The sequence below is a fragment of the Ranitomeya imitator genome, chromosome 4 (genome assembly GCF_032444005.1).
Source record: "Ranitomeya imitator isolate aRanImi1 chromosome 4, aRanImi1.pri, whole genome shotgun sequence".
Classification (NCBI taxonomy): domain Eukaryota; kingdom Metazoa; phylum Chordata; class Amphibia; order Anura; family Dendrobatidae; genus Ranitomeya; species Ranitomeya imitator.
Window position 1 is genome coordinate 720,428,510 of NC_091285.1, and position 26,224 is coordinate 720,454,733.

Sequence of the window (26,224 nt, forward strand, 5' to 3'; positions counted from 1 at the left end):
TCTGGTGAGCAGGGCCCTCATTCCTCCTGTATCTGGTGATCAGGGCCCTCATTCCTCCTGTATCTGGTGATCGGGGCCCTCATTCCTCCTGTATCTGGTGAGCGGGGCCCTCATTCCTCCTGTATCTGGTGAGCAGGGCCCTCATTCCGCCTGTATCTGGTGAGCAGGGCCCTCATTCCTCCTGTATCTGGTGATCGGGGCCCTCATTCCTCCTGTATCTGGTGATCGGGGCCCTCATTCCTCTTGGTATCTGGTGATCGGGGCCCTCACTCCTCCTGTATCTGGTGATCGGGGCCCTCATTCCTCCTGTATCTGGTGATCGGGGCCCTCACTCCTCCTGTATCTGGTGAGCAGGGCCCTCATTCCTTCTGTATCTGGTGATCGGGGCCCTCACTCCTCCTGTATCTGGTTAGCAGGGCCCTCATTCCTCCTGTATCTGGTGATCGGGGCCCTCATTCCTCCTGTATCTGGTGATCGGGGCCCTCATTCCTCCTGTATCTGGTGAGCGGGGCCCTCATTCCTCCTGTATCTGGTGAGCAGGGCCCTCATTCCTCCTGTATCTGGTGAGCGGGGCCCTCACTCCTCCTGTATCTGGTGATCAGGGCCCTCATTCCGCCTGTATCTGGTGAGCAGGGCCCTCATTCCTCCTGTATCTGGTGATCGGGGCCCTCATTCCTCTTGGTATCTGGTGATCGGGGCCCTCATTCCTCCTGTATCTGGTGATCGGGGCCCTCATTCCTCTTGGTATCTGGTGATCGGGGCCCTCATTCCTCTTGGTATCTGGTGGTCGGGGCCCTCATTCCTCCTGTATCTGGTGATCAGGGCCCTCATTCCTCCTGTATCTGGTGATCGGGGCCCTCATTCCTCTTGGTATCTGGTGATCGGGGCCCTCACTCCTCTTGTATCTGGTGATCGGGGCCCTCACTCCTCCTGTATCTGGTGAGCGGGGCCCTCATTCCTCCTGTATCTGGTGGTCGGGGCCCTCATTCCTCCTGTATCTGGTGAGCGGGGCCCTCATTCCTCCTGTATCTGGTGATCGGGGCCCTCACTCCTCTTGTATCTGGTGATCGGGGCCCTCATTCCTCTTGGTATCTGGTGATCGGGGCCCTCACTCCTCCTGTATCTGGTGAGCGGGGCCCTCATTCCTCCTGTATCTGGTGGTCGGGGCCCTCATTCCTCCTGTATCTGGTGAGCGGGGCCCTCACTCCTCTTGTATCTGGTGATCGGGGCCCTCACTCCTCCTGTATCTGGTGAGCGGGGCCCTCATTCCTCCTGTATCTGGTGGTCGGGGCCCTCATTCCTCCTGTATCTGGTGATCAGGGCCCTCATTCCTCCTGTATCTGGTGATCGGGGCCCTCATTCCTCTTGGTATCTGGTGATCGGGGCCCTCATTCCTCCTGTATCTGGTGATCGGGGCCCTCATTCCTCTTGGTATCTGGTGATCGGGGCCCTCATTCCTCTTGGTATCTGGTGGTCGGGGCCCTCATTCCTCCTGTATCTGGTGATCAGGGCCCTCATTCCTCCTGTATCTGGTGATCGGGGCCCTCATTCCTCTTGGTATCTGGTGATCGGGGCCCTCATTCCTCTTGTATCTGGTGATCGGGGCCCTCACTCCTCTTGTATCTGGTGATCGGGGCCCTCACTCCTCCTGTATCTGGTGAGCGGGGCCCTCATTCCTCCTGTATCTGGTGGTCGGGGCCCTCATTCCTCCTGTATCTGGTGAGCGGGGCCCTCATTCCTCCTGTATCTGGTGATCGGGGCCCTCACTCCTCTTGTATCTGGTGATCGGGGCCCTCATTCCTCTTGGTATCTGGTGATCGGGGCCCTCACTCCTCCTGTATCTGGTGAGCGGGGCCCTCATTCCTCCTGTATCTGGTGGTCGGGGCCCTCATTCCTCCTGTATCTGGTGAGCGGGGCCCTCATTCCTCCTGTATCTGGTGATCGGGGCCCTCACTCCTCTTGTATCTGGTGATCGGGGCCCTCACTCCTCCTGTATCTGGTGAGCGGGGCCCTCATTCCTCCTGTATCTGGTGGTCGGGGCCCTCATTCCTCCTGTATCTGGTGATCAGGGCCCTCATTCCTCCTGTATCTGGTGATCGGGGCCCTCATTCCTCTTGGTATCTGGTGATCGGGGCCCTCATTCCTCTTGTATCTGGTGATCGGGGCCCTCACTCCTCTTGTATCTGGTGATCGGGGCCCTCACTCCTCCTGTATCTGGTGAGCGGGGCCCTCATTCCTCCTGTATCTGGTGGTCGGGGCCCTCATTCCTCCTGTATCTGGTGAGCGGGGCCCTCATTCCTCTTGTATCTGGTGATCGGGGCCCTCACTCCTCTTGTATCTGGTGATCGGGGCCCTCACTCCTCTTGTATCTGGTGATCGGGGCCCTCACTCCTCCTGTATCTGGTGAGCGGGGCCCTCATTCCTCCTGTATCTGGTGATCGGGGCCCTCATTCCGCCTGTATCTGGTGATCGGGGCCCTCATTCCTCCTGTATCTGGTGAGCAGGGCCCTCATTCCTCCTGTATCTGGTGATCGGGGCCCTCATTCCTCCTGTATCTGGTGGTCGGGGCCCTCATTCCTCCTGTATCTGGTGAGCGGGGCCCTCATTCCTCCTGTATCTGGTAACCAGGGCCCTCATTCCTCCTGTATCTGGTGAGCAGGGCCCTCATTCCTCCTGTATCTGGTGGTCGGGGCCCTCATTCCTCCTGTATCTGGTGGTCGGGGCCCTCATTCCTCCTGTATCTGGTGAGCGGGGCCCTCATTCCTCCTGTATCTGGTAACCAGGGCCCTCATTCCTCCTGTATCTGGTGGTCGGGGCCCTCATTCCTCCTGTATCTGGTGATCGGGGCCCTCATTCCTCCTGTATCTGGTGATCGGGGCCCTCATTCCTCCTGTATCTGGTGATCGGGGCCCTCACTCCTCCTGTATCTGGTGATCGGGGCCCTCACTCCTCCTGTATCTGGTGAGCGGGGCCCTCATTCCTCCTGTATCTGGTGAGCAGGGCCCTCATTCCTCCTGTATCTGGTGATCGGGGCCCTCATTCCGCCTGTATCTGGTGATCGGGGCCCTCATTCCTCCTGTATCTGGTGATCGGGGCCCTCACTCCTCCTGTATCTGGTGAGCAGGGCCCTCATTCCTCCTGTATCTGGTGATCGGGGCCCTCACTCCTCCTGTATCTGGTGAGCAGGGCCCTCATTCCGCCTGTATCTGGTGATCGGGGCCCTCATTCCTCCTGTATCTGGTGAGCAGGGCCCTCATTCCTCCTGTATCTGGTGATCGGGGCCCTCATTCCTCCTGTATCTGGTGATCGGGGCCCTCATTCCTCCTGTATCTGGTGAGCAGGGCCCTCATTCCGCCTGTATCTGGTGATCGGGGCCCTCATTCCGCCTGTATCTGGTGATCGGGGCCCTCATTCCTCCTGTATCTGGTGATCGGGGCGCTCATTCCTCCTATATCTGGTGATCGGGGCCCTCATTCCTCCTGTATCTGGTGAGCAGGGCCCTCATTCCTCCTGTATCTGGTGATCGGGCCCCTCATTCCTCCTGTATCTGGTGATCGGGGCCCTCATTCCTCCTGTATCTGGTGATCGGGGCCCTCACTCCTCCTGTATCTGGTGATCGGGGCCCTCATTCCTCCTGTATCTGGTGAGCGGGGCCCTCATTCCTCCTGTATCTGGTGATCGGGGCCCTCATTCCTCCTGTATCTGGTGAGCAGGGCCCTCATTCCTCCTGTATCTGGTGATCGGGCCCCTCATTCCTCCTGTATCTGGTGATCGGGGCCCTCATTCCTCCTGTATCTGGTGATCGGGGCCCTCATTCCTCCTGTATCTGGTGATCGGGGTCCTCATTCCTCCTGTATCTGGTGATCGGGGTCCTCATTCCTCCTGTATCTGGTGATCGGGGCCCTCATTCCTCCTGTATCTGGTGAGCAGGGCCCTCATTCCTCCTGTATCTGGTGATCGGGCCCCTCATTCCTCCTGTATCTGGTGATCGGGGCCCTCATTCCTCCTGTATCTGGTGATCGGGGCCCTCATTCCTCCTGTATCTGGTGAGCAGGGCCCTCATTCCTCCTGTATCTGGTGATCGGGCCCCTCATTCCTCCTGTATCTGGTGATCGGGGCCCTCATTCCTCCTGTATCTGGTGATCGGGGCCCTCATTCCTCCTGTATTTGGTGGTCGGGGCCCTCATTCCTCTTGGTATCTGGTGATCGGGGCCCTCACTCCTCCTGTATCTGGTGATCGGGGCCCTCATTCCGCCTGTATCTGGTGATCGGGGCCCTCATTCCTCTTGGTATCTGGTGATCGGGGCCCTCATTCCTCTTGGTATCTGGTGATCGGGGCCCTCATTCCTCTTGGTATCTGGTGATCGGGGCCCTCATTCCTCCTGTATTTGGTGGTCGGGGCCCTCACTCCTCTTGGTATCTATTTTGAACTGTATTTCTGTAATGTCTATTGTCTGTACAAATCCCCTCTATAATTTGTAAAGCGCTGCGGAATATGTTGGCGCTATATAATTAAAATTATTATTATTTATTATTATATAACACTGCCCACGTAGTATATAACACAGCCCTCTTATAAAAAATTATTAAAATAAAAAATAGTTATACGAGTTATACTCCTATAGTCACCTGCCGGCGTCCAGCGAAGCTCTATCGATGCGCGCGAGGCTGCCGCCAGCTTCCGTTCCCAGGATGCATTGCGAAATTACCCAGATGACGTAGCGGTCTCACGAGACCGCTAAGTCTTCTGGGTAATTTAGTAATGCATCTCTGGTAACGGAAGCTGGCGGCAGTCGTGCGCGCCTCGGCGGACGACGGAAGATGAGAATAGCAGGTTTTTTTTTTTTTTTTTTAATATTTTTAACATTAGATCTTTTTACTATTGATGCTGCATAGGCATCAATAGTAAAAAGTTGGTCACACAGGGTTAATAACAGCGTTGACGAACTGAGTTACCCGCGGCATAACGCTGTCCGTTACCGCTGGCATTAACCCTGTGTGAGCGCTGACTGGAGGGGAGTATGCAGGCGCCGGGCACTGACTGGACGGAAGTAGGGAGGGACTAATTCTCGGCTGGACTGTGCCCGTCGCTGATTGGTCACGGCAGCCAGGACAGGCAGCTGGCGAGACCAATCAGCGACGGGGGATTTCCGTGACGGAAGTTGCAGAAAGACAGAAGTACCCCTTAGACAATTATATAGTAGATATATATATATATATATACACACACACACACTATATATATAATTGTCTAAGGGCAACTTCCGTCACGGAAATCCCGCGTCGCTGATTGGTCTCGCCAGCTGCTTGTCTTGGCTGCCGCGACCAATCAGTGACGGGCACAGTCCGATTAGTCCCTCCCTACTCCCCTGCAGTCAGGGCCCGGCGCCCGCATACTCCCCTCCAGTCAGCACTCACACAGGGTTAATGCCAGCGGTAACGGACCGCGTTATGCCGCGGGTAACGCACTCCGTAACCGCTGCTATTAACCCTGTGTGACCAACTTTTTACTATTGATGCCTATGCAGCATCAATAGTAAAAAGATCTAATGTTAAAAATAATAAAAAAAACAAAAAACCTGCTATTCTCACCTTCGGTAGTCCGAGGATGCGCTCGCACCTGCCGCCAGCTTCCGGTCCCAGAGATGCATTGCGAAATTACCCAGAAGACTTAGCGGTCTCGCGAGACCGCTAAGTGATCTGGGTAATTTCGCAATGCATCCTGGGAACGCAAGATGGCGGCAACCGCGCGCATCGGCAGAGGTTTGCTGGATCCCGCCGGATGAGTATATAACTATTTTTTATTTTAATAATTTTTTTTTAACAGGGATATGGTGCCCACACTGCTAAATACTACGTGGGCTGTGTTATATACTGCGTGGGCTGTGTTCTATACTGCGTGGGCTGCGTTATATACTACATGGCTGCTATATACTACGTGGCTGTGTTCTATACTGCGTGCTATATACTACGTGGCCACTGTTAGATACTATGTGGGCTGTGCTATATATTATATGGGCTGTTATATATTATGTGGGCTGTGTTATATACTGCATGGCTGCTATATACTGCGTGGCTGCTATATACTGAGTGGCTGCTATATACTGGGTGGGCTGTGTTATTTACTGCGTGGCCTATATTAACGCATCGGGTATTCTACAATATGTATGTATGTATGTATGTTTATAGCATAAACATTATTATTATACATTTTTATAGCGCCATTTATTCCATGGCGCTTTACATGTGAATACGGGGCAAATATAGACAAATACATTAAACATGAGCAGATAACAAGGCACACGAGTACATAAGGAGGGAGGACCCTGCCCGCGAGGGCTCACAGTCTGCAGGGGGTGGGTGAGGATACACTAGGAGAGGGAAGAGCTGGCTGTACGGCTGTTCAGTAGGTTGAGGATCACTGCAGGCTGTAGGCTTGTCGGAAGAGATGAGTCTTCAGGTTCTTTTTGAAGGTTTCTATGGTAGGCGCAAGTCTGATGTGTTGGGGTAGAGAGTTCCAGAGTATGGGGGAAGCACGGGAGAAGTCTTGGATGCGGTTATGGGAAGAAGAGATGAGAGGGGAGTAGAGAAGGAGGTCTTGGGAGGATCGGAGGTCGCGTGTAGGTAGGTACCGGGAGACCATGTCACAGATGTATGGAGGAGACAGGTTGTGGATGGCTTTGTATGTCAGTGTGAGGGTTTTGAACTGGAGTCTCTGGGCGATAGGAAGCCAGTGAAGGGCTTGACACAGGGGAGAGGCTGGGGAATAGCAGGGGGACAGGTGGATTAGTCGGGCAGCAGAGTGTAGGATGGATTGGAGTGGTGCCAGAGTGCTAGAGGGGAATCCAGAGAGTAGGAGGTTGCAGTAGTCGAGGCGGGAGATGATAAGGGCATGCACTAGCGTTTTTGCAGTGTTGCGGTCAAGGAAAGCACGGATCCGGGAAATATTTTTGAGTTTGAGACGACAGGAGGAGGCAAGGGCTTGGATATGTGGCTTGAAAGAGAGGGCAGAGTCGAGGATCACCCCGAGGCACCGGGCGTGTGGGACTGGGGATAGTGAGCAGCCATTGACATTGATGGATAGGTCTGGTGGAGGGGTAGAGTGAGATGGGGGAAAGATGATGAATTCTGTTTTGTCCATGTTCAGTTGTAGAAAGCGAGCAGAAAAGAAGGCTGAAATGGCAGACAGACAGTGCGGGATTTTGGTAAGCAAGGAGGAGAGGTCAGGTCCGGAGAGGTAGATCTGCGTGTCGTCAGCGTAGAGATGGTACTGCATACCGTGGGATTCTATGAGCTGTCCCAGGCCGAAAGTGTAGATGGAGAAGAGTAGGGGTCCTAGAACAGAGCCTTGAGGAACACCGACTGACAAGGGGCGAAGTGAGGAGGTGGTGTGGGGGAGGGAGACACTGAATGTTCGGTCTGTCAGATATGACGAGATCCAGGAAAGGGCCAAGTCTGTGATGCCAAGGGATGAGAGGATTTGTAGCAAAAGGGAGTGATCTACAGTGTCAAAGGCAGAAGACAAGTCCAGGAGAAGGAGGACAGAGTAGTGTCGCTTGCTCCTGGCAGTTAGTAGGTCATTGGTGACTTTAGTTAGGGCAGTTTCAGTTGAGTGATGGGAACGGAAGCCTGATTGTAACCGATCAAAGTGGGAGCAGGAGGAGAAGTGGGAGGACAGTTCAAGATGGACGTGTTGCTCCAGCAATTTGGAGGTATAAGGGAGAAGAGATATTGGGCGATAGCTAGACACAGAGGATGGGTCGAGGGAGGGCTTTTTGAGGATGGGTGTGATCTTGGCATGCTTGAAGGATGAGGGAAAGACACCTGTTGTGAGTGAGAGGTTGAAGAGGTGTGTTAGGGTTGGGATGAAGACCGTGGAAAGGTTAGGGATGAGGTGGGATGGGAGCGGGTCAAGCGTGCAGGTGGTGAGGTGTGATCTTGACAGGAGGGTGGAGAGCTGATCTTCTGTCATGGTGGAGAAGCTGGTTTTGGAGGAGCAGGGTTGAGCAGCTAAGAGGGGCAGTGGGCGCTGTGGGCCAAAGCTTTCTCTGATCGTATCGATCTTCTGTTTAAAGAAAGAGGCGAAGTCATCAGCAGAAATGAGGGGGGAGGGAGGAGGTGCGGGGGGACGGAGTAGAGAATTGAAAGTGTTGAAAAGCTGTTTAGGGTTGTGGGACAGGGAGGATATGAGGGATGAGAAGTAAGTTTGTTTTGCGGCAGTGAGCGCAGACTTGAAGCTGGCGAGGGACTGCTTGTATGCAGTGAAGTGGTCGGCAGAGTGGGATCGCTTCCATCTCCGCTCAGCAATCCTGGAAGCCCGTCTCAATTCTTTGGTCAGGCTGGTCAGCCAGGGCTGCCTGTTAATTGTACGAGTTTTACTATGCATGAGTGGGGCGGCCGAATCGAGTGTTGTTGTTATTGTGGTGTTATAAAAAGTGGCAGCAGCATCTGTGTCATGAAGGGAAGCTATGTCTGTGAGAGGGAGAAGGGACTCAGAGAGTGATTGTAAGTTGAGATGTTTGAGATTTCTGCGAGGGTGAGTGAGTTTGTGGAGTGGGGGTTGCACACTAGGAGAGGAGAGGGACGAGAATGTCAGTAGGTTGTGGTCAGACAGGGGGAGGGGTGTGTTAGTGAGGTTAGTAAGGGAGCAGAGGCGGGTGAAGATGAGGTCCAGCGTGTGGCCATCTTTGTGAGTGGCCTCAGAGGACCATTGAGTGAGGCCAAAGGAGGCAGTCAGTGATAAAAGTTTAGAGGTAGCTGAGGTGAAAGTGTCAATGGGGACATTGAAATCACCCATGATGATAGTGGGGATGTCAACAGAGAGGAAATGAAGTAGCCAGGTGGTGAAGTGGTCGAGAAAGGTGGAGATGGCTAGTTCTGGGGGGCGGTAGATGACAGCCAGCTGGAGGTTGGAGGGGGAATAGATGCGGACAGAGTGCACCTCAAACGAGGGAAGAGTAGTGGAGGGTGGTAGCGGGATTGGAGTAAAGGAGCAGGTGTCGGACAGGAGCAAGCCAACTCCTCCACCGCGTTTGTTGCTGGGGCGAGGGGTGTAAACATGGTATATTCCACAGGCCACGTAGTACTCCTATATACTACGTGGCCTGTGCTATATACTATGTGGCTGCTATATACATACATATTCTAGAATACCCGATGCATTAGAATCGGGCCACCATCTAATATATATATATATATATATACTAGCTGAAGAGCCCGGCGTTGCCTGGGCATAGTAAATATCTGTGGTTAGTTATAGCACCTCACTTCTCTTATTTTCCCATCACGCCTCTCATTTTCCCAATCACATCTTTCATTTTCTCCCTTACACCTCTCATTTTCTCCCTCACTCCTCTCATTCCCCCCTAACACTTGTCATTTCGACCTCACATCTGTCATTTTCCGATCACTCCACTATTTTCCCTCACTCCTCTCATTTTGCACTCACACCTTTTCATTTTCACCTCACACCTCTCATTTTCACCTCAGTATATACATGTTTGTCATCTCCCTTATATATAGTATACACCAGTATGTCATCTCCTGTATATAGTATATACCTGTATGTCATCTCCCCTGTATATAGTATATACCTGCTGTGTGTCATCTCCCCTGTATATAGTATATACCTGTATGTCATCTCCTCCTGTATATAGTATATACCTGTATGTCATCTCCTTCTATATATAGTATATACCTGTATGTCATCTCCTCCTGTATATAGTATATACCTGTGTGTCTTCTCCCCTGTATATAGTATATATCTGTGTGTCATCTCCTCCTGTATATAGTATATACCTGTATGTCATCTCCTCCTCTATATAGTATATACCTGTGTGTCATCTCCCCTGTATATAGTATATACCTGTATGTCATCTTCTATATATAGCATATACCTGTATGTCATCTCCTCCTGTATATAGTATATACCTGTAGGTAATCTGCTCCTGTATATAGTATATACCTGTGTGTCATCTCCTCCTGTATATAGTATATACCTGTGTGTCATCTCCTCCTGTATATAGTATATACCTGTATGTCATCTCCTCCTGTATATAGTATATACCTGTATGTCATCTCCTCCTGTATATAGTATATACCTGTGTGTCTTCTCCCCTGTATATAGTATATATCTGTATGTCATCTCCTCCTGTATATAGTATATACCTGTATGTCATCTCCTCCTCTATATAGTATATACCTGTGTGTCATCTCCCCTGTATATAGTATATACCTGTATGCCATCTCCTCCTGTATTAGACCTCGTTCACACGTTATTTGTTCAGTATTTTTACCTCAGTATTTGTAAGCTAAATTGGCAGCCTGATAAATCCCCAGCCAACAGGAAGCCCTCCCCCCTGGCAGTATATATTAGCTCACACATACACATAATAGACAGGTCATGTGACTGACAGCTGCCGTATTTCCTATATGGTACATTTGTTGCTCTTGTAGTTTGTCTGCTTATTAATCATATTTTTATTTTTGAAGGATAATACCAGACTTGTGTGTGTTTTAGGGCGAGTTTCGTTTGTCAAGTTGTGTGTGTTGAGTTGACTTTTGTGAGATGAGTTTTGTGTGGCAACATGCGTGTAGCAACTTTTTGTGTGTCGAGTTGCATGTGACAGGTTAGTGCAGCAAGTTGTGTGCAGCAAGTTTTGCGCATGGCGAGTTTTGCGCGTGGCGAGTTTTATGTGTGGTGCCTTTTGAGTATGTGCAAGGTTTGTGTGAGGCAACTTTTGCATGTGTTGCAACTTTTGTGCATGTGGCAATTTTTCCGCGTGTGCAAGTTTTGCGTGTGGTGAGTTTTCCATGAGGTGAGTTTTGCACTTGTGGCGAGTTTTGCGTGAGCCTAGTTTTTGCATGTGGTGAGTTTTGCGCATGGCGAGTTTTGAGCGGCGACTTTTGTGTTTCGACTTTTATGTGGTGAGGTTGGTGTATTTGTGGTGAAATGTGTGCTGAGGGTGGTATATGTGTTCAAGCACGTGGTAGTGTGTGACGCATTTTGTGTGTGTGTTCATATCCCCGTGTGTGGAGAGTATCCCATGTCGAGGCCCCACCTTAGCAACTGTACGGTATATACTCTTTGGCGCCATCGCTCTCACTCTTTACGTCCCCCTTGTTCACATCTGGCAGCTGTCAATTTGCCTCCTACACTTTTCCTTTCAGTTTTCCCCATTATGTGGATAGGGGCAAAATTGTTTGCTGATTTGGAAAGCGCGGGGTTAAAATTTTACCTCACAACATAGCCTATGACGCTCTCGGGGTCCAGACGTGTGACTGTGCAAAATTTTGTGGCTGTAGCTGCGACGGTGCAGATGCCAATCCCGGACATACATACATACATACACACACATACACACACACACACACACACACACACACACACACACACACACACACACACACACACACACACACATTCAGCTTTATATATTATATATATATATATATATATATATATATATATATATATATATATATATATATATATATATAAACAGGAACAGCATCTAGTACTGCCTCAATGGTGTGCTAAGCTCTCCCAACCAGCAGTCCAAACGGCCACCAGTAATAATATCAAAAAAAGAAAAGCAGCACAAAAAATGATACAAAAAGTGAACTTTATTGCCTGAGCAGGCGTGGCAACGTTTCAGATATAAGAATCCTTTTTCAAGCAGTGAACATGTGAGTGAGACCTCTCTTTATACAGATACTAAACATATCCAATTAAAGCATTCATTATATTCAATATCATAAATGCTGAATCAGTGTAAAAACCAATATTACAAAAATCAGTGCAGTAATGTAATCAGTGCTTCACCTAAAACATTCATTATTCATAGATACAATGCATTACACATCCTGTGATTAATCTTAAAATTCTGCTCAATGAGCAATTAATACTCATAAAATCCAGGTGCTCCATTCCCCAGAATCATGGTTTTATCAAACTTACAGCGTTGTTTTCATACATGCCCCCATGTCTTCGGCGTCCTAGCGCACTCACTGCGCATGTCTATGACATCACTGCCAGCGTACCCATAGTACACAGGCACGCAGCTGCGCAGTACCGCCAAGAAGACTGCAGCGCCATCTTGTTTAAGGGAGAAATCGTCCTAACACACCTACTGCGCATGTCTGTGACTACACAGCCAACGACCCCATAATACACAGGCACGCAGCTGCGCAGTACCGCCAAAAGGACTGCGGCGCCATCTTATACAAGGGAAAGACCGCTGTATGGAGTGCTGAATCACTACAATAAATGATAATAGCAAACAGGTCAAACTATGTCCGATTTACATCACCCCGCTCTCGTTATTCTAATTAACTAAAAAAATTAATAAATAAAAAATTTTTTTTTTTTAACACCTAAGAGCATTAATAGGAAACTCCATATTGTGCTAGAAATGAATCAAGTTGTGCCTTCAGCAGGATTTAAAGGGTCAGGGCACAAGCCCCTAAAAGTCATAAGGGCCGGGATACCCTCCCCAATCAAGTGGGGCACCCCGTACCTCCATGTGGGAATAGAGACATTTGGGGGTGGTGCCCCCCCGCATAGCTCCAACCCACTAATGACTCAGTACGACCCATATCCATGGTCACAACATATCAGACTCATGACAGAAACACACCAGACCTCATAAATGATATTCAAAGTTTATTATGCTCTCATATTATTTTTTCTTATCATTTAATTATCAAAAGAAAACAACAAATAATAAAGCGAGAACCAGGGGATGTAAAGGACATAAGTATTAAATGACCTAAAATAAAGTTACACAAAAAACATACAAATAAACATAGAGAATCAGTCACCCCATAGGCACAAAAGAAAAAAAAATTATTTTATAGAAAAAAAACATTTATTCTTGATAGCATATGATTCAAGGAATGGAACATCTGAAAAATGAAAAAGAAAAAAGGAATAGATTAAATTCCCCATAAATTACATACAACCATATATTGATAAAGGACAGACACCAACATATATTCTACATGACCTGACTAAGTTTGTAGTCTACATTAAGACCATGTGGCTTTAAGGTATTTAACCTCTTAATCCACTCAAGTTCTCTCCTTTTTATTTTTTTATTTTTTTTTTATTTATTAATTTTTTTAGTTAATTAGAATAACGAGAGCGGGGTGATGTAAATCGGACATAGTTTGACCTGTTTGCTATTATCATTTATTGTAGTGATTCAGCACTCCATACAGCGGTCTTTCCCTTGTATAAGATGGCGCCGCAGTCCTTTTGGCGGTACTGCGCAGCTGCGTGCCTGTGTATTATGGGGTCGTTGGCTGTGTAGTCACAGACATGCGCAGTAGGTGTGTTAGGACGATCTCTCCCTTAAACAAGATGGCGCTGCAGTCTTCTTGGCGGTACTGCGCAGCTGCGTGCCTGTGTACTATGGGTACGCTGGCAGTGATGTCATAGACATGCGCAGTGAGTGCGCTAGGACGCCGAAGACATGGGGGCATGTATGAAAACAACGCTGTAAGTTTGATAAAACCATGATTCTGGGGAATGGAGCACCTGGATTTTATGAGTATTAATTGCTCATTGAGCAGAATTTTAAGATTAATCACAGGATGTGTAATGCATTGTATCTATGAATAATGAATGTTTTAGGTGAAGCACTGATTACATTACTGCACTGATTTTTGTAATATTGGTTTTTACACTGATTCAGCATTTATGATATTGAATATAATGAATGCTTTAATTGGATATGTTTAGTATCTGTATAAAGAGAGGTCTCACTCACATGTTCACTGCTTGAAAAAGGATTCTTATATCCGAAACGTTGCCACGCCTGCTCAGGCAATAAAGTCCACTTTTTGTATCATTTTTTGTGCTGCTTTTCTTTTTTTGATATTATTACTGGAGGCCGTTTGGACTGCTGGTTGGGAGAGCTTTGCACACCATTGAGGTAGTACTAGATGCTGTTCCTTTTTTTTTTATATTATTTACCTTTTGGAAACTTTGCATCGTTTTTGTCTGTTTTTCAGATATATTTACAGTAATTTTTGTTAAATTTTTGTTGCATTTTTTATGTACATTGATATATTTTTATATCTTTGTGTGTGTGTTGACTATGGAACACACTTTGCCTGAGCCGGGCGTTTTTGCATATACGAGTGAGGATGGAGAGAGGATTATTGGAGAGGTGGTAACTGACGCCACCTTTCTGAGTACACCATCATTGCATGACTTAAAGACTAAATATGAAAATTGCCTAAAAAAGTCTACTACATTGCAGCTGCACCTGGTCACCTTAAGTGAATATTATAAGGCCAAGAAAATTCCAAGAGGTCTACGTTCAAATATTCGCCCCAACCTCATGACCAGCGATTCTTTTTTCTGTACGAGATTTAGCATGATTTCTAACAAGTATGGTTTGGACATAATTCTTTTGAACATTGAGTTTTTACAACAAGAAACAAAAAGGATACAACTCGAGATAACTACATTAGAGACCGGGATTAAGTCACTCCTTAAAGAGGATGAGTGGAACACCTTTGGGGAAAGTTTAAAAATTAAAATTGATAAACTGCGTTTGGAACTAGAAGATGTTAAACGGAAAAAATGGAACCGTGATATGGAGGACTACAGAGATGGGAATATATATAATTGGCAGAAAGAAAATTCTGGAAATTGGAGGAAAAAAGGTTCATTATGGGGATATGACTCTTTCTATTTGTATAATCAAAAATTTGTGTCACCTAACTTTAACTTTTCCAGGTGTAGATCCCCCCACAGAGAAGTTAAAAACTTCAGGAAAAGAGGAGGTAAGAAGCACCATCGACAACAGAAAAGAGAAGAAAGGGAAAAACAAACCATCTATGGAAAAACAAGTAATCACAAGGAGCAAGGACCAGGTCTAATTGTAAATATTTCTGATAAAACTCTTACTAATAATCAGATGTCAGTATTAAATAAGGGCTTGTCTTTTGGTCTTAGTTCACATGTTGATTGGTTCCAACTGAGTGTGGACTTACAGTATTTTTTTAGATCAATTAAACTGAAAGAGTGGTTTTCACGAAATATTAGTACGGAAAAAATTTCCACTAGTGAATTTGATCTAAAACATTTGACTCTTAGGAAAAAAAGTAATTTTATTCCGCCTGAAAATCCTCCAATAATTGATGCTTTTATATCAGCTGTTAATAATGATATTGAAAAATTGAAAGAAAAATTTTCTAAAAAATTCAATCACCCAAATATGACAATGGGGGAAATTGAAGCTTTAAAAGAATTGGTAAATGACAATGAAATCATTATAAAAAAAGCTGATAAAGGAGGTGCGGTAGTTGTCCTTAATAGAAATGAATATATTGAAGAGGTGAAGAGGCAGTTGGCAGACCCGGGGGTGTACGAGGAATTATCTTGTGATCCTAAATTCTCTATAGCTAAGGAGATTAAAAATGTGTTAGATAATGCTTTGAACACAGATCTTATCGATCAAGATATATACGACTTTCTGACAGTTAAATTTCCAATCACTCCGGTGATGTATATATTGCCTAAGATCCATAAATCTCTCGTACATCCCCCGGGTAGGCCAATTGTATCAGGATGTGACTCCATTCTTTCTAAGATTGGGGTGTTCCTGGATAGAATCCTTAATCCAATTGCGAGTTGTGCGGAGTCTTTTATTCGGGACACTACAGACTTCCTTGAGAAAATTAATGATATTGAAGTGACAGGTGAGGTGATATTGGCGTCTTTTGACGTTACATCGCTTTACACGTCCATAGATCATGATCGAGGGTTGAAGGCAATCAATAAAAAACTTTTGACTACACAATACTCTGTGGAAGCGAGACGGTTCATAATTCAGCTATTAGAATTGGTTTTGACCAAAAATTATTTTTTATTTGGTGACACTTTTTATTTGCAATTACGCGGGACCGCCATGGGCGCAAACATGGCGCCCGCGTATGCAAATATAGTTATGAGTGTCCTTGAGGAGGACCTCGTCTATGTGTCCCACCACTTTTGCTATGTGGCTGCGTGGTGGAGATACATAGACGATGTCTTCCTCATTTGGACTGGGACCGAAGACATGTTACGAGAATTTCATGATTATTTGAATGGGATTGATGAAACGATTAAATTTACCCTTGTATACTCGGATACAAATATACAGTTTTTGGACGTCAATGTCCGAATTGAGAATGACAGATTAGTCACTCAGTTATATACAAAGACAACTGATAAGAATGACTTATTGATGTACAATAGTCAACATCCTCGGAAAACAAAGGAATCTATTCCGTATAGTCAATTATTGCGAATAAAAAGGATTGAAAGTGATACAGGCTCTTTGGAAAATTTTAAAAATTTTTTCTGATAGAGGGTATCCAAAAAAGCTTCTACAGAAGCAGAAGGAAAAAGTTGATATACTACCTAGAAAGGATCTATTTACGAAAAAGACCAAAGTAAAGGAGCTTGATCGCATTCCTTTTGTGACCTCCTTTTGTGAGGAAAGCAATAAAATTGCTGATATTATATGTAAACACTGGAGGATGTTACATAGTTGTTTACCTCAAGTGAAGGAATTCTCAAAACCTCCAATGTTTTCATATAAGAGAAATCGTACTGTTGCCTCCACATTGATTAAATCAGATATAGGTTCTGTAAGGATTTCACTCACTCAGCTGCGACGGCTGACACTCAGGAGACGTGTTCCTTTAAAGTTCACTGGGTTTATTGCTTCATAAGCCATGTGGCAAATAACAGAAAGCAAAATGGGCCTTTGGTTCAGGCAAAGAAAAGCAAGTGTCCAGTTCATCCGGCTCAGTCCTGAAGCCGTAACACTCAGGAGGGTTTCACCTCCACACATATCTGCTGTGTAAAGGATTAGCCAGTCTTATAAAGAGCTAACCCCACCCAGTAACCCATCACATGATTAGCCATGTGGTCTGACATTACCACAGGTCCTGAAACACATATACAAGATTATGTGCAAGAAAGGAATACTCCGGGCTACATTACAGCAATCAGGCACTTATGTGGCACATACCTCCCATCGACCACAAACCCTTTAGCCATGCTACATACCTCCCCCCTCTGCCTAAAGCCGTGGGGCTTGGCACTTTCCCCCACTAAACAAGGGATTCTTGATAGGGCATCCGCATTACCGTGCAGCTTTCCGGCCCTATGTTCCACATGGAAACTGAAGTCCTGCAGGGCTAAGAACCAACGGGTGACTCTAGCATTTCTTCCTTTCGTTTCTCTCATCCACCTAAGCAGGGCATGGTCAGATACCAGTCTAAATTTACGTCCCAGCAGATAGTACCGCAATGTGTCCACTGCCCATTTTATGGCCAAGCACTCCTTCTCAACGACTGAGTAGTTCTTTTCAGATGAGGACAGCTTCCTACTCAGATAGAGAACAGGATGCTCCTCCCCATGTAGTTCTTGGGAAAGGACTGCTCCCACCCCAACATCTGAGGCATCTGTCTGAAGAATAAACTCTTTCTTGAAGTTTGGGGCCATCAGAACGGGTTGCTTACACAAAGCGTTTTTCATTTCTTGGAAGGCTGACTCTGTTTCTTCGGACCACTTAACCATTACTGATTTTGTCCCTTTTAGCAGGTCAGTCAGAGGCGCAGCCATCGTGGCGAAGTTTGGGATGAACCTCCTGTAATATCCCACGATTCCCAGGAAGGCTTTAACTTGTTTCTTGGAAACTGGTTTTGGCCATGTTTGGATTGCCTCCACTTTATTGATTTGGGGTTTTATTTCTCCATGACCCACTATGTATCCAAGGTACTTAGCTTCTTCTTTACCCAAGGCGCACTTCTTCGGGTTTATAGTAAATCCGGCCTCTCTTATAGCATCCAACACCGCTTGGACTTTCTCCAGATGACTCTCCCAGTCCGGGCTAAAAATGACGATATCATCTAGGTACGCAGCAGCGTAGGCCTTATGGGGTGCAAGGACTCTATCCATAGCCCTCTGGAAGGTCGCCGGAGCTCCCTGTAGGCCAAACAGCATCCGGGCATATTGGAAGCATCCATCAGGTGTCGAAAAGGCCGTCTTCTCCTTGGCTTCCTGTGCCATGGGGATCTGCCAATACCCCTTTGTCAAATCTAAGGTGGATATATATCTGGCGTGCCCAAGCCTTTCGATGAGCTCATCAATACGGGGCATGGGATAAGCGTCGAACTTGGAGACTTCATTCAACTTCCGATAGTCGTTGCAAAACCTCCACTCTCCATCAGGTTTTGGGACCAGGACAATTGGGCTCGACCAACCGCTCTTGGATTCCTCAATGACCCCAAGCCTCAACATACGCTCCACTTCCTTGGAGATAACTTCTCGACGAGCCTCAGGAATACGATAAGGTTTCACATTCACCCGCACATGTGGCTCTGTTAGGACCTCGTGCTCTATGACCTTCGTGTATCCTGGCAATTCTGAAAACAGGTCCCTGTTTTTCTGGAGTAACTCCCGGCACTGCTGTTTCTGGGTCTTTGATAGCGTCTCTGCTATAGTAACCGCTCCAACCTCACCTTCTGGGTTGCTTAACAATGATGGAGTTGCTGTCGGCTCTCTATCTTGCCATGGCTTGATGAGGTTGACATGGTAAACTTGGAATGGTTTCCGTCTTCCTGGTTGGTGAATTTTATAATTTACCTCACCAAGTTTCTCGACAACCTCATATGGCCCTTGCCATTTGGCCAAGAACTTGCTTTCCACCGTTGGAACTAACACAAGAACTCGGTCTCCCGGATTGAACTGCCTCACTCTTGCAGACCGGTTGTAGACCCTGGCTTGAGCTTCTTGTGCTTGGAGAAGGTGTTCTTTCACGATAGGCATCACCTTTGCAATCCTCTGCTGCATCAGGGCCACATGCTCAATGACGCTTCTGTGGGGTGTGACTTCGGCCTCCCAGGTTTCCTTGGCTATATCCAGGAGTCCTCGTGGATGTCGGCCATATAGAAGCTCAAACGGTGAGAACCCTGTGGAGGCCTGTGGAACTTCACGAATGGAAAACATCAGATAGGGTAAGAGACAATCCCAGTCTCTACCGTCTTTCTCTATAGCTTTTCTCAGCATGCTCTTTAGGGTCTTGTTAAACCTCTCAACAAGGCCATCTGACTGGGGATGGTACACCGAGGTCCTCAACTGGGAGATCTTCAGGGCTTTGCATAACTCCCTCATCACCTTGCTCATGAAAGGTGTACCCTGGTCAGTCAGGATCTCCTTTGGCAGACCTGTCCGGGAAAAGACATGGACCAACTCGCGGGCTATGCTTTTTGAGGAAGAATTTCTCAAGGGAATTGCCTCAGGATAGCGTGTGGCATAGTCCAGGATGACTAATATATACTGATGGCCCCGAGCTGATTTAACTAAGGGACCGACCAAGTCCATGGCAATTCTCTCGAACGGTACCTCAATAATGGGCAGTGGCACAAGGGGGTTCCGGAAATGAGGAGTAGGAGCAGTTAGCTGACATGTAGGGCAGGACCTGCAATAGTTCACTATTTCCCGGTGACACCCAGGCCAATAGAACCTCTGCACAACCCGTTCCTGCGTTTTTTCCACCCCCAGGTGTCCACCCAAGATGTGTGAATGGGCCATGTCCAACACTTTCCGTCTATACGGACCCGGCACTATCAACTGCTCTACCAACTCCTCCCGTATTTTCGTGACACGGTACAACAACTCCCCCCTCAACAGAAAATGGGGAAATCTTGTGTCTGCCCCCGGCTCCTGTACCACCCCGTCAATAACTGTGACATTATTAAAGGCTTCCCTCAGAGTGGGGTCCCTATGTTGGGCAGTCCCAAAATTTTCACCGGTAACTTCTAACTCCAGAATGTCAGATGTAGGGGATACTTCCTCCTCATCCCCAACCAGAACACAAAAAGGAAAACTGTCTGCCTCTGGGTGTGGCGATACCCTTCCAGGGTTCACTGGTTCCCTGCCAGGGAGCTCAGAACCATTTCCTCACAAATCCCAAAACAAACAGAAATCCCGGCCAATAATTATAGGGTGCAACAAGTCCTGAACCACGCCGACTATGTGGGACTCAGTGCCACATGCCGTTTCAATGTCCACCCTGGCCATAGGGTAGTCCTTTGCATCACCATGTATGCACCGCACTCCGACCTTCTTTCCTGGGAGGAGGTGGAGAGGAAAAGTGGCCCTCACCAGGGTCACTAGGCTCCCCGAGTCTAACAGTGCCGTTACTGCTCGACCGTTCACCTTTACGGGACACGCTTGAGGTCCCTCGTTGGATGGAGAGTTCACACTACAGGCTGGATACGCATAGTATGAACAACGGCGTCCCATGCTGCAGTCCATCTGCTCAGTGGTTTGGGAACAACGGGCAGCTATATGTCCTGGCTTGTGGCACCTCCAACAAATAATATCACCCGTGGGGACCTTGGGCACCACCTCCCCCGACCTTTGTGACCTTGGACGCACCACCCCTTTTTGGGTCTCAGCTGCCTTCTGGGACCCCCAGTACGGCATGGGCTGCCTCCCGAAGGAGCCTTCCAACCCTTGGTATCTCTCAACCAGTCCGATCAGCTCGTCGGCATTCTGGGGATCACCCTGGGCAACCCAAGACTGTATAGGCCTCGGGAGGGAATGGACAAACCGATCCATCATCACCCGTTCTACCATCTGTGCAGGCGCAGAGGATTCTGGCTGCAGCCATTTCTGGACCAGGTGCAACAGATCAAACATTTGGGAACGAGGTGGTTTGTCCCGGTGATAGCCCCAGGAGTGAACTCGCTGTGCCCTGACAGTCAGTGTCACCCCCAAACGTGCGAGAATCTCGGCTTTCAATTTGTGATACTCTTTGGCATCCTGCAAGGTCAAATCATAGTACGCCTTCTGGGGTTCTCCCGTCAGGTATGGCGCAAGTACCTCTGCCCACTGCTCTGGCGGAAGTTTTTCCCTCTCAGCGACCCTCTCAAACACCGTCAGGAAGGCCTCAACATCATCCCCGGGAGTCATTTTCTGCAATGCGCGTCTTACCGTCTTCCGGACGTGGGTGTCATCAGCCAAACCTGGGGTTGGGGCGCTCGCCTTGCCCTGGATGGCGGTTGCCAGAAGCTGCATCTGCTGCTGATGCTCCTGCTGGCTCTGCTGCATCTGCTGCCGTTGCTCCTGCTGACTCTGCCGTTGCTCCTGCTGGCTCTGTTGTATCTGCTGCATCAACAGCCTGTTGGTCTCTTGCTGCCTTTGCTCCTGCTGTGACTGCATCTGGACCAAGTGTTTCAGCAGGTCCTCCATTTTCTCCGGCAATGCTTGCTGGCTTGCAACAGCCTTGACCCAGGACATTCAAAAATAAACTCACGTCTCCGCTGGGAACGCTGCTCGCACGTCTACCACCAATTGTAAGAATTTCACTCACTCAGCTGCGACGGCTGACTCTCAGCAGACGTGTTCCTTTAAAGTTCACTGGGTTTATTGCTTCATAAACCATGTGGCAAACAACAGAAAACAAATAGCCTTTGGTTCAGGTAAAGAAAAACAAGTGTCCAGTTCATCCGGCTCAGTCCTGAAGCCGTAACACACTCAGGAGGGTTTCACCTCCACACGTCTCTGCTGTGTAAAGGATTAGCCAGTCTTATAAAGAGCTAACCACACCCAGTAACCCATCACATGATTAGCCATGTGGTCTGACATCACCACAGGTCCTGAAACACATATACAAGATTATGTGCCAGAAAGGAATACTCCGGGCTACATTACAGCAACCAGGCACTTATGTGGCACATACCTCCCATCGACTACAAACCCTTTAGCCATGCTACAGTTCCTTCAAGAAACAAGGCCAAAACACACTCACTGGTCGGAACAGAAGGGGGTGTTATCCGTGTTTATCGTGTGTCAATTGTAGTTTGATTGTTAAAGGTTCAAATTTCTTTCATCCCATTACCAATGAGGAGTTTAAAATTCAACATTTTTTAACATGTGATTCTGTTTTTGTTATCTATCTATTACAATGTCCATGTTCCCTATGGTATGTCGGTGAGACTACGTGTGACTTTAAAACTAGAATTAATCAACACCGACATACCATAAGGAAAAAACGGATGGACTTACCTGTGTCAAAACATTTTGTGGAAAAATCTCACACTGAAAGAGAATTGCGCTTTCGAATTATAGATACAATACCTATGCAGAGGAGAGGGGGAGATGGGGTGCAGTTACTTAAGAGGAGAGAACTTGAGTGGATTAAGAGGTTAAATACCTTAAAGCCACATGGTCTTAATGTAGACTACAAACTTAGTCAGGTCATGTAGAATATATGTTGGTGTCTGTCCTTTATCAATATATGGTTGTATGTAATTTATGGGGAATTTAATCTATTCCTTTTTTTCTTTTTCATTTTTCAGATGTTCCATTCCTTGAATCATATGGTATCAAGAATAAATGTTTTTTTCTATAAAAGAATTTTTTTTTCTTTTGTGCCTATGGGGTGACTGATTCTCTATGTTTATTTGTATGTTTTTTGTATAACTTTATTTTAGGTCATTTAATACTTATGTCCTTTACATCCCCTGGTTCTCGCTTTATTATTTGTTGTTTTCTTTTGATAATTAAATGATAAGAAAAAATAATATGAGAGCATAATAAACTTTGAATATCATTTATGATGTCTGGTGTGTTTCTGTCATGAGTCTGATATGTTGTGACCATGGATATGGGTCGTATTGAGTCATTAGTGGGTTGGAGCTATGCGGGGGGGCACCACCCCCAAATGTCTCTATTCCCACATGGAGGTACGGGGTGCCCCACTTGATTGGGGAGGGTATCCCGGCCCTTATGACTTTTAGGGGCTTGTGCCCTGACCCTTTAAATCCTGTTGAAGGCACAACTTGATTCATTTCTAGCACAATATGGAGTTTCCTATTAATGCTCTTAGGTGTTAAAAAAAAAAAATTTTTTATTTATTAATTTTTTTAGTTAATTAGAATAACGAGAGCGGGGTGATGTAAATCGGACATAGTTTGACCTGTTTGCTATTATCATTTATTGTAGTGATTCAGCACTCCATACAGCGGTCTTTCCCTTGTATAAGATGGCGCCGCAGTCCTTTTGGCGGTACTGCGCAGCTGCGTGCCTGTGTATTATGGGGTCGTTGGCTGTGTAGTCACAGACATGCGCAGTAGGTGTGTTAGGACGATCTCTCCCTTAAACAAGATGGCGCTGCAGTCTTCTTGGCGGTACTGCGCAGCTGCGTGCCTGTGTACTATGGGTACGCTGGCAGTGATGTCATAGACATGCGCAGTGAGTGCGCTAGGACGCCGAAGACATGGGGGCATGTATGAAAACAACGCTGTAAGTTTGATAGAACCATGATTCTGGGGAATGGAGCACCTGGATTTTATGAGTATTAATTGCTCATTGAGCAGAATTTTAAGATTAATCACAGGATGTGTAATGCATTGTATCTATGAATAATGAATGTTTTAGGTGAAGCACTGATTACACTACTGCACTGATTTTTGTAATATTGGTTTTTACACTGATTCAGCATTTATGATATTGAATATAATGAATGCTTTAATTGGATATGTTTAGTATCTGTATAAAGAGAGGTCTCACTCACATGTTCACTGCTTGAAAAAGGATTCTTATATCCGAAACGTTGCCACGCCTGCTCAGGCAATAAAGTCCACTTTTTGTATCATTTTTTGTGCTGCTTTTCTTTTTTTGATAATATATATATATATATATACACACACACACACACACATATACAGTCATGGCCAAAACTATTGACACCCCTGCAACTCTGTCAGATAATACTCAGTTTCTTCCAGAAAATGATTGCAATCACAAAATCCTCTGAAAGCCGGAGGAGTGACTGCTCCAGTAAGGAGGGACATAGGAGAGCAGGGCAGGCCAGAGAGGTGCTGGTAGTGGGGGACTCAATTATTAGGGGAACAGATAGGGAAATCTGTCACAAGACAGGGATCGTCGAACGGTGTGCTGCCTACCTGGCGCTCGAGTCCGACACATCGCTAATCGGGTGGACAGATTATTGGGAGGGGCTGGTGAGGACCCAGCGGTCATGGTGCACATTGGCACTAATGACAAAGTTAGACGTAGGTGGAAGGTCCTTAAAGATGATTTCAGGGAATTAGGCTGCAAGCTGAAAGCAAGGACCTCCAACGTGGTATTTTCCGAAATACTGCCTGTACCACGCCAGAGAGGCAACGGGAGATTAGGGAGGTTAATAAGTGGCTCAAGAATTGGTGTAGGAAGGAGGGGTTTGGTTTCCTGCAGAACTGGGCCGACTTCTCAGTTGGCTACAGGCTCTACGCTAGGGACGGGCTGCACCTCAATGGGGAAGGTGCAGCTGTGCTGGGGGAGAAAATGGCTAGAAGGTTGGAGGAGTGTTTAATCTAGGGATTGGGGGGAGGGTATTCATTTTATAGGAGGGGAAGATGGTGCAGATAGAGACCTGGGCACAAATAAGGAAGTTGGGGGTGGCGGTGGCATGGGGGGTGGGGTCAGAACAGTTAATAATTTAAGAAAGAATAGAAGTACAGAGAGATACATAAAGTGCATGTATACTAATGCCAGAAGCCTCGCCATTAAAATGGACGAATTAGAACTAATGTTGTTGGAGCATAATTATGACATGGTGGGGATATCTGAGACGTGGCTGGATGAGAGCCATGACTGGGCTGTTAACTTGCAGGGCTATAGCCTGTTCAGAAATGACCGTACAGATAAGCGAGGGGGTGGGGTGTGTCTGTATGTAAAATCGTCCTTAAAACCCATCCTGCGCGATAATATAGGTGAATTTAATGAAAATATAGAATCCCTGTGGGTGGAGATAAGGGGAGGCAAAAAAAAAATAATAAATTACTGATAGGGGTTTGTTATAAATCTCCAAAAATAATGAAGCAATGGAGAATATCCTCGTAAAGCAAATAGATGAAGCTGCGACTCAAGGAGAAGTCATTATTATGGGGGACTTCAACTACCCTGAAATAGATTGGGGAACAGAAACCTGCAGTTCCAGCAAAGGTGATCGGGGTCTGACAACTATGAGAGACAATTACCTCTGACAACTGGTTCAGGACCCAACAAGAAGGGGGGCACTGCTAGACCTAATATTAACCAACAGGCCAGACCGCATATCAAATATAAGGGTTGGGGGTCACTTGGGTAATAGCGATCACAAAATAATAAGTTTTCATGTATCCTTTAAAAAGATGTGTAGTGGAGGGGTTACAAGGACACTAAACTTCAGGAGGGCAAATTTCCAACGGATGAGAGAGGATCTTGGTGCAATTAACTGGGACGATATCCTGAGACACAAAAATACACAAAGAAAATGGGAGACATTTATTAGCATCCTGGATAGGACCTGTGCACAGTATATACCGTATGGGAATAAACATACTAGAAATAGGAGGAAACCAATATGGCTAAATAGAGCTGTAAGGGGCGCAATAAGTGACAAAAAGAAAGCATTTAGAGAATTAAAGGAAGTAGGTAGTGAGGAGGCATTAAATGAATACAGAAAATTAAATAAATTCTGTAAAAAGCAAATCAAGGCAGCAAAGATTGAGACAGAGAGACTCATTGCCAGCGAGAGTAAAAATAATCCTAAAATATTCTTTAACTACATAAATAGTAAGAAACTAAAAAATGATAGTGTTGGCCCCCTTAAAAATAGTCTGGGTGAGATGGTGGATGAGGATGAGGAAAAAGCCAATATGCTAAATGACTTTTTTTTTATCAGTATTTACACAAGAAAATCCCATGGCGACAATATGACTAGTGATAAAAATTCCCCATTAAGTGTCACCGGCTTAACCCAGCAGGAAGTGCGGCGGCGTCTAAAAATCACTAAAATTGACAAATCTCCGGGCGCGGATGGGATCCACCCCCGAGTACTGCAGGAATTAAGTACAGTCATTGATAGACCATTATTTTTAATCTTTAAAGACTCCATAATAACAGGGTCTGTACCACAGGACTGGCGTATAGCAAATGTGGTGCCAATATTCAAAAAGGGGACAAAAACTGAACTCGGAAATTATCGGCCAGTAAGCTTAACCTCTACTGTGGGTAAAATCCTGGAGGGCATTCTAAGGGACGCTATACTGGAGTATCTGAAGAGGAATAACCTCATGACCCAGTATCAGCACGGGTTTACTAGGGACCGTTCATGTCAGACTAATTTGATCAGTTTCTATGAAGAGGTAAGTTCCGGATTGGACC

At 46.6% G+C, this 26,224-nt stretch overlaps 1 long non-coding RNA gene across 1 annotated transcript in view; it reads left to right on the forward strand.

Annotated features, from left to right (window-relative positions):
* Nucleotides 1–22,534, forward strand: part of LOC138674404 (uncharacterized) — a 66,418-nt gene extending 43,884 nt beyond the window's left edge. The window contains exons 2-3 of the long non-coding RNA XR_011320611.1: nt 14,750–14,894; nt 22,375–22,534. This is a non-coding gene — a long non-coding RNA (uncharacterized lncRNA). The remainder of the gene's footprint in view (nt 1–14,749; nt 14,895–22,374) is intronic.
* The last annotated feature ends 3,690 nt before the right edge of the window (nt 22,535–26,224 follow it).